This window comes from Panthera onca, chromosome A3 (assembly GCF_046562875.1).
Source record: "Panthera onca isolate mPanOnc1 chromosome A3, mPanOnc1 haplotype 2, whole genome shotgun sequence".
Lineage (NCBI taxonomy): Eukaryota > Metazoa > Chordata > Mammalia > Carnivora > Felidae > Panthera > Panthera onca.
In genome coordinates, this window is record NC_138341.1 from 90,091,858 (window position 1) to 90,109,999 (window position 18,142).

Consider the following 18,142-nt stretch of genomic DNA (forward strand, 5'->3'; position numbering starts at 1 on the left):
TCCACTGGATTGTCTAGGATTTCCATAGAGTGGCTATTGAGTAATTGCTTATTCCTTCAAAAAGCTTTTTATCAACAAAACCTATAATATGATGCCATTCCCACCCCCCATCACATTGGAAAAAAAATTGATAACATGTTGTATTGCCTAGGGATGGAGGAACAGGCACTTTACTCATTACTCATAGGACTCATTACTCATTTACTCATTACTCATAGGACTAAGTTGGTGTCACTTCTGTGTATGTCAGTTTAGCAATCTGTCAGAATTAAACAAAGACATGTTCATGACCCAGAGGTTCCAGTTCTAGGAATTTTTTCTTCAGAGGTGGTTCACCGCAGCATTGTTTATAGTAGCAGAAGATCAGAAACAATGTAAGTGTCCATTGACAGGGGGCTGATCAAATGAATTATCACACAATTGTAAAATGGGGCAATAGGTGCCTCTGAGGAGGGAGTGACGTGGCAGAATTGTGGCTGAGCTAGGCTGAGATCTCACAGATGTGGCAGCAGAAGGGACTGATGTGGCTACAGCCTGAGAGCTGTAATAAAAGTACCACAGATGGGGTGACTTGAACAACAAACACATTTCTCACAGCTCTGGAGGCTGGGAAGTCCCAAGATCAGGGTGCTGGCAGATTCTGTGTCTGGGGATGGCCTGCTTTCTGATTTATAGATGGCTGCCTTGTTGCTGTGTCCTCACATGGTGGAAGGGGTGGGGGAGCTCTCTGGGGTCTCTTATATAAGGGCACTAGTCCCATTGATAAGGGGTCTAGCCTTATGACCTAATCACCTCCTAGAGGCCCCACCTCCTAATACCATTGCATTGGGGTTAGGATTTCAATATGACTTTTAGGAGGCCAAAAACATGCAGTCTGTAACATTTACCCATTCACCACTGAAGGGCATCTTGGTTGCTTCCAGGTACTATCAGTTATGAATAAAGTAGCTATAAACATCCGTATGAAAGTTTTTGTGTAGACATAAGTTTTCACCTCATTTGAGTAAATACTTGCTGGATCATTTTGTAAGAATATGTCAGTCAGTTAGTTTATTATTAAAGTATAGTTGACATACAATGTTAGTTTAGTCTCAGGTGTACAACAGTGATTCAGAAACAATTCAGTAGCAATTCAGTACATTACTCAGTGCTCACCATGATAAGTGTAATCACTGTCTGTCACCATACAATGTTATTACAGTACTAGTCATATTCCCTATGGTGTACTTTTTATCTCTGTGACTTACTTACATTATAACTGGAAGTTTGTATGTCTTAATCCACTTCAGCTATTTTGCTTATTCTTACCACTCCCCACCCCCCACCTTGCAACCATGTTTGTTCTTTGTATTAATGTCTGTTTTGGTTATTTGTTCATTTGTTTTTTAGATTCCATATGTAAATGAAATCATGTGGTATTTCTTTGTCTGACTTATTTTACTTAGCATGATGCCCTCTGGGTCTATCCATATTGTCAAAAGTGGCAAGATCTCATTCTTTTTTTTATGGCTGAGTAATAGTCCATTGTGTATATATACCACCCCTTTTTTATCCATTCATCTGTGGGTAGACACTTACAGAAGTAAGAGTATGTTTAGTTTTATAAGAAGTTACTAGGGGTGCCTGGGTATCTCATTCAATTAAGCATCTGACTCTTAATTTTGGTTCAGACATTGGACTCTGTGTTGACAGCACAGAGCCTGCTTGGGATTGTCTCTCTCTCCCTGCCCCTTACCTGTGCGTGTTCGTTCTCTCTCTCTCTCTCTCTCTCTCTCTCTCTCAAAAATAAATAAACATTAAAAAAATTTTTTTTAAGTTACCAAACTGTTTCCCAAAGTAATTGTACCATTTTTCATTCCCATGAGCAGTGATTGAGAGGTTTTGGGGGTTTTTTTCCTCCATATTTTGGCCAGCATTTGATTTTCTTAGTGTTCTGGGTTTGGACCATTCAAAAAGGTGTGTAATGGTGTGACTTGTTTTATTTGCAACTCCCTAGTTGCATATAATGTTGAGCATCTTTTCATATGCCTGTTTACCTTTTGTATATTCATTTTCTTATTTTTGAGTTTTAAGAGTTCTTTGTATATGTTGGATAACAAGGATATCAGACATGTCTTCAGCAAATGTTTTCTCCCAGTCTGTGGCTTGTTTTTCTTTCCTTTAATGGTGTCCTTCGTGGAGCAGAAGTTTTTTATTTTAGTAAAGTCCAACTGATCAGTTATTTCTTTCATAAATCATGCCTTTGGCATTATATATCCTTCATTTTTAAGGATGAGTTTACTGGATATAGAATTCTTGGGTGACATCCTTTTTGTCTCACTACTTCAAATATGTCACCTTCCTGCCTTTTGGTCCATGGTTCCTGAGGAGGAGTCAGCTTTTAATGTCATTGAGAATCCCTTGCTGCTTTCAGGATTTTTGCTTTCTGATCTCTCCATATCCTTACTAGTACTTATTATTACACATCTTGTTTGTTACAGTCAGCCTAGATACTCTAAGTGCTATTTCATTGTGGTATTGATATGCATTTCTCTGATGGCTAAAGAGGTAGAGCATCTTTGGTCATTTGTGTCTCCTTTGAAGAAATATCTATTCAGATCCTTTCCCCATTTTTTAATTGGGTTATTTGTGCTTTTATTATAGAGCTGCAAGAATTCTTTATATATTCTAAACCCAAGTCCCTTTTCAGATACAGAATCTGCAAATGTTTTCTGTCTCTTCATTTTATGATTATGTCATTTGCAGTACAACAAATTTTAATTTTGATGAAGTCCAGCTTATCTTTTTTATTTTCCTTTGATTACTTGTGCTTTTGGTGTTCTATCTAATCAAAGATACAACGTTGCCTAAATAAAGGTCATTTTACTTCTTTAGAAGATTTACTCCTATGTTTTCTCCTAAGCATTTTATAGTTTTAGCTCTTACATTTGGGTTTTTGATCCATTTAAGGTTAGTTTTTATATATGATGTGAGGTAGAGGTTCCACTTGATTCTTTTGCATGTGGCTATCCAGTTGTCTCAGTACCATATGATGAAAAGACTTGTTTTTCCCCACTGAATTGTTTTGGCTTCTTTGTTGAAATCAATTTACTGTACATGTGAGATTCTATTTCCAGACTCTGAATATTATTCTGTTGGTGTGCTTGTCTGTTTATATGCCAGAACCATACCATCTTGGCTACTGTACCTTTGTGATAAGCTTTCAAATTGGGAAGTGAGAGTCCTCCACGTTTTTCATTCTTTTCTAAGATTGTTTTGGCAATTCTGGGTCCCTTTTATTTCCATATAAATTTTTTAAGATCTGCTGGTCAATTTCTTTAAAGAAGCCAGCTGGAATTTTGGTAGGAGTTGCATTGAGTCTGTAGACCAGTTTAGGGGTATTGCCATATTAACAATATTAAGACATGGGATGTTGTGGGGCACCTGGGTGGCTCAGTCGGTTGAGCTTCCGACTTCAGCTCAGGTCATGATCTCACAATTAGTGATTCGAGCCCATGTCAGGCTCTGTGCTGACAGCTCAGAGCCTGGAGCCTGGTTCAGATTCTGTCTCTGTCTTTCTCTGTCCCTCCCCTGCTTGCGCTCTCTCTTTCTCTCTCTCTCTGTTTCTCTCTCTCTCCCTCCCTCCGTCCCTCTCTCAAAAATAAACATTAAAAAAAAAAAAAGTTAAAAAATGTTGTGTTAGTTTCCTAGGGCTGCTGTAACAAATGACCATGAACTGTACAACAGAAATTTATTCTCTTATACTTATGGAGCCCAGAAGTCCAAAAGGTGTTGACAGGGTCACTCTGCAGATTCCAGGGGAGAATTTGATCCTTCCCTGTTTTAGCTTCTGGTGGCTGTAGGCATTCCATGGCTTAAGACTGCATCACCCCAGTCTCTGCTTCTGTGGTCACATTGCCTCCTCTTCTCTTTCAAAACTCCTCTGCCTGTCTCTGAGGACACATGTGATTGCATTGGATTAACACAGAGTAAGCTCATTTTACGTGCATAGAACAATATGTGGATAACTTCATGTGTGTATATTGTTTAGATAGTTTATAATCACATGGGTAGACATATAAATTTGGGGTCTATAGCTGTAGTCTTGGCACAAATAAAAGTACTCATGGCTATAAAAATCTTTGGAACTGGGAAGATACTGCTCAAAGGGTACAAAGTTGTTATATAAGATGAGTAGGTCTGGAGACCAAATATATACCATGATGATTATAGTTGTAATAATACTGTTTTGAATAGTGGAAATTTGCTAAGAGAGTAGATTTTAGGGACTCACATCACACACACAAAAAATGGTAACTCTGAGGAGAAGGTATCTTAATTAGCTTGACTGTAGTAATTGTTTCACTGTATATGTGTATCAAATTATCATGTTATATTCTTTTATATATATAATTTTATGTATAGTTTTATTAAAAATAAATCTTTATTTACATATATTGGCATGTAATAGGAATTTACAAGATTTTCTATATATAATTTATTTTGAAAGCTGTGGACACCTATCTGGTTTGTAGATATTACAGGTGTGTGTGGTGCCCCAGGCACTTGTGCCTATGTGCCAGAGGAGATGCCAGTGTTTATTCAGTACCAACTGTGTGCAACACTGGTCTCAATATTGACATGTTAACAAGCTTAACAATGACTAATTCTCACAGTCTCTTAATTAGGTACTGAGGCACAGAGAGGTGAAATAACTTGTTCAAGGTCACAGAGGTGGAAAGTGCCCATAGTAAAACTGGACACTGACACTAGGGTCTGCCATCACTGTGTGCCACAATGTCTTCTTTATAAGACCCCAGAAAAATGGTTGTATTAGGACAATTCCAGAATTTGATATCCTTAAAGTTTTTAGTCTGTCTGCTTTGTAGGAAAAGGACATAGTATAGTAATTGCTGATTAAATGAAGTTATCAGCTTATTTTTACATTGTTGGCACTGAAAAATCCCGTTGATAAAAATGATAGCTACTCAAGCCTTATTGCTGAGATATTTAGGACCCATGTAGGCAAAGTAAATACACAGTATAAATTTTGAAAAACAAGAAAAGTTAATGCTGAAATTAATCCTAAAAACTCAGAACTGCCAAAGTATGAAGGTTCATTAAAAACTGCAAGGCTATTTTTAAAGTGGCACTGAGGTCTGCTCCACTGGAACCCAAGGACGGGCTTTAATATTTTATCAGGATTGTAACATCTTTCCAGATAAAGAATGAACCAATCTAGAATGGCTGCCCTTGGTTCCATTCTTTCTAGGTGAGCAGGTTTTTATGGAGGGCCTTGTTTGGAATTATTTCCCCTTTGCAATACAATACTCTAGGCCCCCAAACATCAAACACCATAGCTGCTTCTGAGAGACCACCTTTCTCTTCTCTTTCCTCAATACTGAAGGAGTTTCTCAGGGCACAGATTAAGTTCTCTCATCATTGTGTGTCAATTAAATGCAAACCAACACCTTGCTCTGTTTGCCTCCAGAGGGCTGCATGGTCATGCGGATTGCCCACCTACATCATCTGTCTCAGGCCCAATATCCAGTTTGTTTGGGGGCAGGTTTTTCTCCTTGAGGTGAAAACAGGGTTTTGTTTCACCTGATAGCAAAGTGTATGTGATTTTAAATTAAACTTTATAGCATTAGAATTATTGAGATTCTACTGATTTGGATTTCAGAATTTTATATAAAACCTTAAGAAATCAAGTGTTCTTCTTTATCTGGAATATTGTCCCCAGTTCAGCAGTCAGCTGCTGAATGGGGCCAGGTTTTCAGGTGGCTTGCTGTGCAAACATTTTATGCATATGTGGAATGCAAAGGGAGATTAATTCAGTTTGGATGAAGAGGAAACTGAAGAAGCCATTGAACCCTGGGGAGTGTTTATTATTTATAACAACCACTCTACTGTGAGGCCTGTACTTTACATGTAAGTAGGCCTGGGGGCCACCTGGGAGCAAGGGGGGGGGGCGGGGGGGTGGTTGGCAGTGCTGACAGATGGGTCACTGTGGGACCAGGCCAGGCCCTGCTTGAGGGTGCAGAGAAGGCTCTCCCTGTGTTTCCTTCCTCCTTCCAGTGGGTCTGTGGAAGGATTACAGGGGAAGGGGGTTCTGGCTTCTGCCCTCACACATAGGCTTTGGGGAGTGTAAACAGAAGATTCCCACAGCTAAGGTGCTGTAGGGTCCCTGTTGGGTGGAGGGTGGGGTTAAGGCCACTTCTCAGTGTTTTGTGGCTTTCTGGGGAGGGAGGGAAGGACAGAAGAGGCAGTATGCAGTCAGGCAATTCTACAAATAGGATTTGAGCAGCATGAAAACTCTGAACCTATGTGTGGGAACAGTAATTCCAGTGCTGTTAGTGGTGGTATAATGAACATGAAGGATAAGTCGCCTGGGTATCTAGCACCTGGCATTATCTTTTGTTTTGTTTTTTATTTTAGAGAGAGAGTGCATGAGTAGGGAAGGAGGCGGGCAGGGGGAAGAGAGGGAGAACCTCAAGCAGGCTCCACACTCAGTGTGGAGCCTGGTGTAGGGCTTGATCCCACGACCCTGGGATCATGACCTGAGCTGAAATCAAGAGTCTGATGCTCAACGGACTGAGTCACCCAGGTGCCCCTAGCATCTGGCATTTTCTGTAACTAGCCCCTCAGCAGCCCAGCAAAGGAGGTATTTTAGACCCAGTTTTTGATAGAAGCTGGGACTTGCCCAGAGTTGGGCTGCTTTGGAGGTCCTGCAGCCTTGCAGTGAGTACAAGGAAAGGGCACTGGGTCACCTTAGCTGTGAAGACAGTGTTGGCAATGTCTTGGGTCATTTAGGGTTGTCTACATGGGTCAGAAAGGTTCTGATGCTTCAAAGTTTGCACAGAATCCTTGGCCCTCTCTATTTACCATGGCAGGAGGAAGATGGCCTTTCTCTGAACTCCTTCCTTACCCTATGCTGTTGTAGCTGACCTTGTTAATATGCAGACAGCGGGGTTTCAAGAGAAGTCAGATGCTTGGAGGCTCAGAGGTTCTGATTATGGGGCTTCAGCCTTCTCTTAAGGGAATTGACCCCAATCCAGTCTATTTCAGTGTTCATTTTGATAACTTGTATTAAGTACCTACCAGACACCAAAAGGCAAAGTTCACACTGTATGGTCAAATATTGAAAACCAGTGTGAAGGGATTGTGCAGGAGCAGGCTGATGTGCTCCACCACCCCATCGTGTGTGAGCCTGCAGCACCCTATCTCTGCCCAGCACTGTGGCCATCTACTTGGCCAGCCAGGTAGATGAGCCAAGGAAGATGACCATCTGCTGGGGACACCCTGTGTGTTGTTTACTGTCTACACCAGGTCCACATCCAGAGGAAGCTTGGATGAACTAAGAGAACTCAGAAATCAAATTTTGATGTAAATCATTTTGTGGGGAAAATAAAAATATGCCTTGTAGCATTTTTACAAGACGTAAGTCTCTGTGATCAGGAAATCAGCAGCAGTAGATACTCAAACCGGGCATAGCAGACCTGCTGTTTTTGGGGGGTCATCAGCTCTGCTGGAATGAGATCTTTTCAGGATGTCATAAGGCAAGAGCACACATGGGGTGGAGGTACTCCACAGGGTTTATCTTGTTCTCTTAGAAGATGAAAACCCAAAGTTGCCTTAACTAGCAATCATAGCAGTCACCCCACTTAGAGGACCAGTGACGAGGGAAAGCCACACTGACCTGCCTGCTCTTTACTCCTGTTGTGGATGGTGACACGTTTATCTTTGTTGATACTGTAGCGTTGGGATGAGCCAGAGCTCACTCAAGTGCAGGCCAGTCACCAGTGTCTCGAGTCAGGGTGTCTTTCACTCAGATAACCCCAGCCCCTGATCCCATGGTAGAGCCCCCTCCCTAAGGAATGTGGTAAGAAAAGACCTCAAGATAAGGGAAGGCAACCTGGCTATGTGCAAATGTGACATCCCTCATGACCCTGTAACATGAGACCACACAATCAGACTGTGTGTCTATATGTTACCCATTATGGGAGACAAGTAGAAAATGCATAAAAGCCTACACCATGTGGCGTTTGAGGCTTAGTTTTTTTGGGTACAAACCCTCTGAGCCCATGTTGGCATGAATAAAGTTGCTTCCTGGAAAGAAAAGCCTTGGTGTCAGAACTCTCTGTGTGAGAATCCTGCTTCATCTCTTGGGGGCTCGTCTGGGATTTGGAGACGTTGTGTTTCCACCTCCTTTGCCACCGGGGTATGACCTTGGAGCACCAGGAGAAGCAACCTCACCTGGTTCCAGCAGGCCACTTGATACATAGGAGACCAGCCCCTCTCAGCACACCAGGGTGAGGACCCTGTGTGTGCGCAGTGGAACCCGTGAGGCCCAGGAATCAGCTCAGGGAGTGCCACCCATCAGAACCTTGGTTTGTTTTGGTAGACCTGCCCCAAAGAGGCAGAAAGGGGGCCCGATCACCTCCCAGAGTTGCCCAAATAGTTCCATAATGAATAAGGAACAAAACTGCAACTCTAAGGCACTGGGTGGCAGGTTGGAGTCCCTGTGTGACTGTGTGTGGGGACTTCTCTCTCATTCATTTCCTGGGTCAATGACTATGATAACTAGAGCCAACTGTCTCTGGTTATTCTACCTCAGAATGGGGACTTTAAGGAACATTCCACCTCGAGGCTTCCCTGTCACTCCCACAGAGGGTGGCCCTGCCTGACTGCCACACTGACATGCAGCTGGGGCCTGATTACATTTCCATTCTTGTTCCAAGCATGGCTTTATAGAGAGGTTAATGTTTTTTTGGTTTTTACTTTTTAATGAACCTATCCTTATTTTTTCCCACATACTCTACCCATCCACATTGTTTTCTAGATGGTCACAGGCACACAGAACCTATGGGTTCCTTCTGTTGTTGGTTTGTGTGGGTTGTCCTCTGGCACAGCCCCAGGGCTGCCCTCCCAGAATGGTTTCCACCACTTGCATGGGACCCAGATCCTAGATCCCGCATCTCCCTCTTTCTTGGTTAATCCCTCATTTTGCTGAAGTACATGTTTGGTAGCTTCCAGATGAGGCTGAAAGTGATCTTCACTCGGGATGTCAGGACCTGGTTTCATGAGGGCTCTTAGTCTTGATGCCAACAGCCCACGCTAATTCTACTGCCTGGTTCTGTGAGTACTCTTCCTTCTCTGGATGCTGTGAGGATTTGTTTGTTTGCTTGTTCAGAAGTTTCATAAGGTGGTATGGGTGGTTTTATTTACTAGGTGTGGGCGGTTTTATTATTTTTTTAAGTTTATTAATTTTGAGAGGGAGAGAGAGCAAGTGAAGGAGGAGCAGGAAGAGAGGGAGAGAGAGAGAATTCCAAATAGGCTCCATACTGTCAGTATACAGCCCAATGTGGGGCTTAAACTCACGAACCATGAGATTATGATCTGAGCCAAAACCAAGAGTTGGATACTTAACTGACTGAGCCAGGTGTGGATATTTTTTATTTGTTGTCCCATGTGAGAGACTTTGCCATCTGTCTACTTGGAAAACTCCTATATTAATGTCCACTGACTGATGAATGGATAAAGAATGTGTGTGTGTGTGTGTGTGTGTGTGTGTGCGCGCGCGCGCACGCGTGCACGTGTGCGTGTAATGGAATAGTACTTGGTGATCAAAAAGAATGAAATCTTGCCATTTGCAACAACGTGGATGGAGCTGGAGTATATTATGCTAAGCGAAATAAGTCAGAGAAAGACAAATACCATATGATTTCACTCATGTGGAATTTTTAAAAATAAAGTTTGTTTATTTATTTTGAGAGCAATCAGGGTGGGGCAGAGAGATTGAGAATCCCAAGTAAGCCCCACACTGCCAGAATGGAGCCCAATGAGGGACTCAGACCCACAAACCATGAGACCATGACCTGAGCCGAAACCAAAAGCTGGACACTTAACTGACTGAGCCAGCCAGGCACCCCACTCATATGTGGAATTTAAGAAACAAAACAGATGAACATATGGGAGGTGGGGGGAGGGGAGGAAAAGAGAGAGAGGAAAACAAACCACAAGAGACTCTTGACAATAGAGAACAAACTGAGGGTTGATGGAGGGATATGGATGGGGCAATGGGCTAGATAGATGGTGGATACTAAGGAGGGTGCTTGTTATTATGAGCACTAGGTGTTGTATGTAAGTGATGAATCACTGAATTCTACTCCAGAAACCAATATTGCACTGTATGTTAACTAAGTAGAATTTAAACAGAAATTTGAAAGAAAAAAAAAAAAAGGAAAAGTCTTGTATTATTCCAATAATCCCCCTTCCCTTCAACTGGTTCCCTTTCCTGGACTTTGAGAGGATGCCTGGACCTTTGGGATTGTTATTTTGTTGTTGTTGCTAAGGAAAGAGAAAATCTAGATAACAGTACCATAGAACAATTTCAGAAAGTAAGCCAGACAATTTCAGAAAGTAAGCCATCAAATTATGAATTATTTTTCTTTGTAAAAACTTTTTATTTTTAATGTTAATTATAAAAAATACATAATATAAAAGTTACCCAATTAATCATTTTTAAATGTACAGTTCAGTATTCACATTGTTGTGTAACAGATCTCAATAACTTTTTCATCTTGTGACACTGAAACTCTATACCCACGGAACAGCTCCTTCGTCCCCCCGGCCCCTGGCAACCACCACTGTTTCCATGATTTGACTAAACATCTATGCAAGAGGAATCACACAGTATTTGTTCTTTTGTGACTGGCATAAACTGAACACCTGCAGGATTCAGCTGTGTTGTAGTATGTGACAGGGTTTCTTTCTTTTTAAGGCTGAATAACATTCCACTGTGTGGATATACCACAGTTTCTTTTCTCATTTGTCGATGGACATTTGGGTTGCTTCTACCTCTTGGTGATTGTGAATAATGATGCAGTGAACATGGGTGTGCAAATATCTCTGAGATCTTGCTTTCAATTCCTATGGCTATATACATGGAAGTAGAATTACTGGATCATATAGTTTCTATTTTTAGATTTTTGAGGACCCTTCATACGATTTTCCATAGTGGCTGCATCATTTTTCACCAACAGTGCTGTGTATTGTTCCAGTTTTTCCACGTTTTCACCAACACCTGTTTTCTGTTTTGTTTTTTATAGTGGCCATCCTAATGCGTGTGAGAATGATGAGAGGTGTTGAGCACCTTTGTTATATGTTTGGCCATTTGTCAGCCATTTTATATCTTCTTTGGAGAAATGTCTCTCCAAATCCATTGCCCATTTTTTAAATGGGATCACCTGTCTTTTGTTATTGAGTTGTAAGGGTTCTTGATATGTTCTGGTTATTAACCTTTTATCAGATATGGTTAACAATTATTTTGTCCCAGTCAGTACATAGGTTGCCTTTTCACTCTTTTTTTCTTTGATGTGTAGAAGTTCTTAAATTTGATATAATACCATTTGCCTGTTTTTGCTTTTGTTGCCTGTGCTTTAGTATCATATGTAAGAAACTGTTACCAAATCTAACATCATGAAACTTTTCCTCTGTGTTTTCTTTTAAAAGTTTTATAGGTTTAGATTTTAATTTAGAACTGGAATCCATTGTGAGTTAGTTTTTTGTGTATGGTATGAGGTAAGGTCAAACTTCATTCTTTATTCTTTCTTCAATTTTGCAACACCATTTATTTATATATTTTTTAATGTTTATTTTTGAGGGGGGGGAGGGGCAGAGAGAGAGGGAGACAGAGGATCTGAAATGGACTCTGCTGACAGCAGACAGCCTGATGTGGAACTCAGACTCATGAACCATGAGATCATGACCTGAGCGGAAGTCAGGCGCTTAACCCACCGTGCCACCCAGGCACCCTGCAACAGAATTTATTGAAGGGACTGTCTTTTCCTCATCATGTAATCTTATCTCATTTAGACACACTTTAAATCTACTTTTCTTAAAAAAATTTTTTTAATGTTTATTTGTGAGAGACAGAGAGAGACAGAGCATGAGCATGGGAGGGGCAGATAGAGGAGGAGACACAGAATCAGAAGCAGGCTCCAGGCTCTGAGCTGTCAGCACAGAGCCTGACGCGGGGCTCGAACTCACAAACTGCAAGATCATGACTGGATCATGACCAAAGTCGGATGCTTAACCAACTGAGCCACCCAGGCGCCCCATCATTTAGATGCACTTCATGGAAGATTTCCTTGTTTGTAGTTTCCAGTCTTGCTATTGAATTTTTTTGTTGCAACTGTAATATGTCAATGTCCAAGAAACCTCCCTTGATGTCTTAATCATACCTTTGTTTAATAGTCTATTGTCTGTGATGACTTTAATGATTTTCCTTTTTCTCTCTGTGGATATTAGTTTTTCTTTGTGGGGTGGGGCAGGACAGTGCCTGTGTGTATGTCTTGGGTCTCCCCTTCTGCATGTACCACCTCCCAAATCACTACCTCCACATTCCAGCAAATGGGGTGTGTGTGTGTGAACATCAGAATTTTGAAGCCCCTTTTCATGCTTCCCCGCTATTTCTGAGACTTTCCATAATTCTGTGATGTTTACAGTGTCTAGTTTTGTCACTCAAGCCCTTTTCTGAGACTCCTGAATGCAGAGGAAGCCATGGAGGTCTACATGGCTCCTCTGTACTGGTGGACTAGACCTGTACCCAGACCATGCTTTCCAGGTGAAGGAAGCCTTGGAGTTCTTCCAAGCCTTCTTGGCAGTATAGCGAACTATTTCACCACTGAGGTTTGTTATGTGGCATTCCAGAAGCTACAGAAAGACCCTTCCCACATCCTGGGAAGTGTCCATAGGGCATACATGAGTAGAGGCAGTGCCTCCTTTTTCCCTTTATTTTGAAAACATGGCTGGACATTGCTTTGGGTGGGGGTTAGGAAATGTGTTAGCATATCTTTTTTTGCCTGACTTGTAGTACTGCTGACCTGAATTACCTCTCTTGCCTGTATCTGCATGGCTGGTAGATGAAATATCTGCTCTCTTGGGGGCAATGTCTTAGATTCACATGATGAGGGAAAGGAGAGGAAAGGAGTGTTTCTGAATTGCCAGGAATTCAACTGTGTATTGAGCAAAACTAGGTATAACCTAGGCGATGTGGGGTTGAGTGTTTGGGTCCTTGCCCTGTGTTAACCCTTTCATGGAGGTATGTAGGCAGACAAGTAAGTTCTCTCAAGAAGAGGGCTGGCTTCTCATTGCTCCTGGGAGGGCCCTCCGGAGCCCTTTAACCTCCAGCTCCCACACCTGAGTTCTGCCCAGTTCTGGAATCATGGGGTAGGAGTTCCTGCAGGTATGTTCCACCTCTGGCAGGTCCAGTGTGATGTGGGAACATGTGAGGGTTTGCTGACCTTGATTTTCTTGATATATCCTCTTTGACAGTGCAGGTATCGGGAAGGCTTTTCAGCTTACCTGCCCCACTGGGAATGCCCCCCTCTCCTGGGTGAATGCCCTAGAGTGTGCTCCCCACTCTTCCCCTTCTTGGCCCACCCCAGCCTAGACCTGACCTGTCCTGGGAAGGTCTGGGATGCAGCAACTCTGATATTAAATGGGTCTATAATGCTGGTGACCTTCCCTTTAAAATAGCTAAATTACAGCATCATGTATTGCTCTGGGCTCATTATAGAATGTCCAGCATAAAAATGTAAAACCCAAAACATTTCGGGCATTTGAAGCATTTGACAAAATGCACCACAGACCTGCACTGAGGTCAGCTCTGGGATTGGAGGAAGCCCTTCCTCAGTTCCTGTCTGCCTTGTGGCCCAGAGGGCAGGTGGGGTGTGGAGCTTGGGAGAACTATGCCAGTCACACCCTCCTGGTGTTGGGTCATTGGATGGCAGCCTGGTGGCCTGAGGATTTGGCCTGTTTCCCATTTACATTTTCTTGATTTTCCTCCCACCCCCAACGTTTGCTTTGCACTCACTGATTGTGTACCCTGTTACTGATGGGTGTCCCCTCTCAGGAAAACATGTAGCCTCTCAGAAGAGGTTCTCTAGAGACTTTATCATAACCTGGCGTGTGGGGGAGACCCTAGAAGGAGTTCTGGGTACTCTGGACCTGCCTCCCTGTAGACAGAGTGGCTGTTCTACTTAACTGAAATGTGCTTCTGGCACTCAGCCTCTTATGAAGAGGCTAAATATGTTTTCAGAACCTGAATCTGTTTGCATTTTACTGAGGTCAGGTTTCCTTTGCAGTTTTGCCTCATAGACTCATTTTGTGTATACTGGATGTTCTGCTGTGAGCCAATGAAAACAGGGGCCTGAGGGGGATGCTGTACTAGGTCCTGTGGGAGCAGGGGCTGTTCAAAGAGTTAGTGCTGCTCTCTTCAAAACCGGGCCCTGCTGGCCTGTCCCTTCTGTGGTCTGTTTAGTCAGATGGGAAGTTCCTTCTGTTTTCTAGAAATCCCAGCCAGGCCTCAAAAATGTGATTCTGTGGTCCCAGAGGAAATGAGGTAGGAGCATCCTAGGCCTCCAGAGACAGCCCCAGACTTGGTGGAGCCTGGTGACATTTGAAGATGAACTGTGAACGCAGCTCTTGTGGGTGATGAAGAAGGAGCTGCTACTCTTCTAAGTCTTGTTGCTTCTCTGGTGTCTGTAGTCTCAGTACTTATTTCTTTGCACCTCTCCTTATTTCACCAAGGCTTTGGGTTGTGGCAGGCTGTGGACCCCGCTCTCACCAGGGGAGACTTGCCACCAGTGGGCCCTCTGCATACAGACTGCACCTTCATGGACAGCCAGGGTGCCTCAGGTCCCAGTTTGAAACTGTGTAGAAAGGGAAAGCTACATCTCAACAGGGACCTTAAGTCCCTGTGGCAACAAAAATAACATGTGGTGGAGGGAGTGTGTGGCCCCCCAGGATGGTGTTGATGCAGGACTTGCCTAAGGCTGGGAGAGGAAGATGGTTCTTCTCTTCTTGCTCAGCCAAGCCCGCCTTCTCCAGGGGCACTCCTGCACCAACCAAGGGCACACTCTGCAGGACATGGTTTGGTTTGCCCCTTCAGGACTCATGAAGAGTCCTCCTGGGGTGTTGAGGGCCGGAGGAAGGTTTTGTAAGAAAAAACCCTGGAGATGCCCCTCATCTCTAAGACAATCCTTAGAGGGGCACCTGGGTGGCTCAGTCAGTTAAGCGTCTGACTTTGGCTCAGGTCATGATTTCACCATTCATGGGTTTGAGCCCCACTTCAGGCTCTGTGCTGACAGCTCAGAGCCTGGAGCCTGCTTCAGATTCTGTGTCTCCCTCTCTCTCTCTCTCTGCCCCTCCCCGGCTCATGCTCGCTTTCTCTCTGCCTCTGTCTCTCTGTGTCTCAAAAATAAATAAACATTTAAAAAATTTTTAAATGGAGAAGGCATGGAAAGATCTTTCAGATATCCTATATTTTTTAAAAGTTGAAAAATAGGGGTGCCTGGGTGGCTCAGTTGTTGGTTGAATGTCTGACTCCGCTGAGATCATGATCCCAGGGCCTTGGGACCAAGCCCTGAGTAGGCCTCTGAGCTAAGCCTGGAGCCTGCATGAGATATTCTGTCTCTCTCTCTTTCTCTCCCATTTGTCCCTCTCCTCCACTTATGCACACTTTCTCTTTCTTCAAAATTAAAAAAAAAGTTGCAAAATAACATGTATGGTGTTACACTTATATAAAAACATGCATATCTATGTGTGTTATCTATTTATATAGGTCTGTGTGTTCATCTACCTCGTAGACTTGGGAATAATTTGAAAGCCTACACTCTAAGCAGTGCTTACCTCTGGGAGTGGAGTTGGGCTTTTGTTTTGCTTTGTTTTGTTTTGTTTTTGTTTATATACTTTTAATTGCTTGAATTGGTTACGACTAAAAGTAAAATAGAAAAACTGGAGGATTTTTCACAATAGGTGTGTTCATGATTTGTGGAGGCATGGCCAGGTGGTGGTGGATGGGGGCTGGGAGGATAGTTAGTAGTCAAGGCAACAGGGAGAGCGTCTGGTGGGGGGAACATCTGCCTGGGGAAGTGTGGGTGTGTGGTAGGTTCTGCAGTCAGGGTCTCCTAGTCACTGCTCACCATCCTCACCCTAATTCCTTGACTCTCTTTCACATACTGAATTTTGCCACTTGTCTTTCTTACCATTATGTTCTCCTGTCCATTTACTTCTGGCTTATCAAAAATAAGCATTGGCAAATATCAGTAGTTGTATGCAGCTCACCACAGGTGGCTGTTGTCTACAAAAGGACAGAGCTCCCAGCTTAGGTGGGGGACTGACCTCGGATGAGAAGTGTGACAGATGTTGAGTTAGTAAAGGTATTTAGTTTTCTGATTTATCCTTGATGTTTTTACATGTATATCTATATTACTCCATGTTGTTTCTGCAGTCAAAACTGTCCGGGATGAGGCAGGTGTTCAGAGCTCCACCTATCCATGCCCTTTCATCACTTCCCCAAGCTTCTTTCTAGGAATGCACGCATAATTTGATGAGTGGATAGAACAGGCCTGTCATCCTTTCACTCCTGCATCACACCTGAGGCTGAGATGCTGGCAGTCTTTATACCTGATCAGCAGGTGTTTAATCAGGAGCTCAGGGAAGGCAGTTCACCTTATAAGATCATAATGGAGATTCTATTCAAAGTCAGTTTTTTTACGTCACTGATTTTACTGTTTCCCTGAGTAAGACGATACTCTTGGTGGAGGGAGGAGGGGATTGATATGAACAGATTTCAATCCTTCATACAGGTTTTGTGCTGATGCAGACCTCCCTACCCCTCGTGGATGATGCATGGGCAAATACCATTGACATTAAAAATCATATCTTTATAGAATTGGCATTTATTGTGCTGTTTCTTTTTTTTTTTTAATTTTTTTTAACATTTATTTATTTTTGAGACAGAGAGAGACAGAGCATGAATGGGGGAGGGTCAGAGAGAGAGGAAGACACAATCTGAAACAGGCTCCAGGCTCTGAGCAGTCAGCACAGAGCCTGATGCGGGGCTTGAACTCACGGACCGCGAGATCATGACCTGAGCCGGAGTCGGACGCTTAACCGACTGAGCCACCCAGGCGCCCTGTGTGCTGTTTCTTAATTAGTAAGAGATGTTACTTTGTTGTTTCGTGTTTATGAATTGTTTGATGATTAATGAGCTTGATCAGTTTTCCATGTTTGTTTACTTATCACATCTCTTTTCAGAATTGTCCACAGTCCTGTGTCTGTATAATATGCTGACCAACGTGAAGTCACCATTGTTGTTGGTCAGAAAACTCCAGTATTGGCAATATCATATGGTTCATCCTAGTATCTTTAGGACTTCAGTGTTTTACACGGCTTAGCAACATCTTTCTAGTTATAAAGTGTTTCGCTTTTTATAGAATTTTTTGAGAAACATAAAAATGTTGAGAATAGAAAATGGAAATGTAGAATATCATAAAATCATCTGTTACCATTTTGGTGTATTTTTTTTTACTATATTTCCCCCCAAGAATTGCAGAAGTCTCTTGATAGATTTGTTCCAGACATATGTGAATTCTGTATGTGAACTGACCAGTACGTATGCCAGCTATTATTATTATAAAGTTTTTATCCTGGCTTGGTATTTTATCAACTGCACTTCCTATGCTGTTTAATATTTTTCAGAAATGTGTTTTTTAAGCCTGTTGGCTATTCTGCCATATAATTGTTCTGTAACTTAGCAATCTATTTTCTTTTGTTGGACATTTTATTTTTTCTTTTACGTTTTTGTCTGTCCTGAAGTACAAGGAATTTCTGTAAGATATTGTGTATGTGAAATAACTAGGTCAGATAATACAATTATTTAAAAATTTCTTGGTATACAAAGTATATTTCAGAAGGCATTTAATTGTCACTTTCTCCAGAAATATGTGAGAGGCCCCTTTGATGATAGCCTCAGTTAGCATTGGGGTTTTTATTCTTGATATTTGACAGTGGCAAAGAGTATCTTTGTTTTAATTTGAACATTTTATATGGTTATTATCCATATACTTTTTCTTTTGTGATTAAGTAACATCCTCTATATATTTTATTGGAGTTTCCATTTTTTATTGTAAATAATTTTATTTAGTAAAATTTAGTAATTTGGTATATTAAATACCAGTAAGGAAAAAAATACCATACTTGTATATATAGAGAGAAAAATTAGAATGTATGTTTGTCAAAATATTAGTAATGATATTTTTAGGTGGTGAAATTTTGGATGATTTTAAGTTCTCTATACCTATCTCTTTTTCCT

At 42.1% G+C, this 18,142-nt stretch overlaps 1 protein-coding gene across 3 annotated transcripts in view; it reads left to right on the forward strand.

Moving 5' to 3' along the window:
* NINL (ninein like) overlaps window positions 1–18,142 on the forward strand; it is a 175,430-nt gene that overhangs the window by 58,934 nt on the left and 98,354 nt on the right. The gene's annotated exons all lie outside the window — the stretch shown is intronic.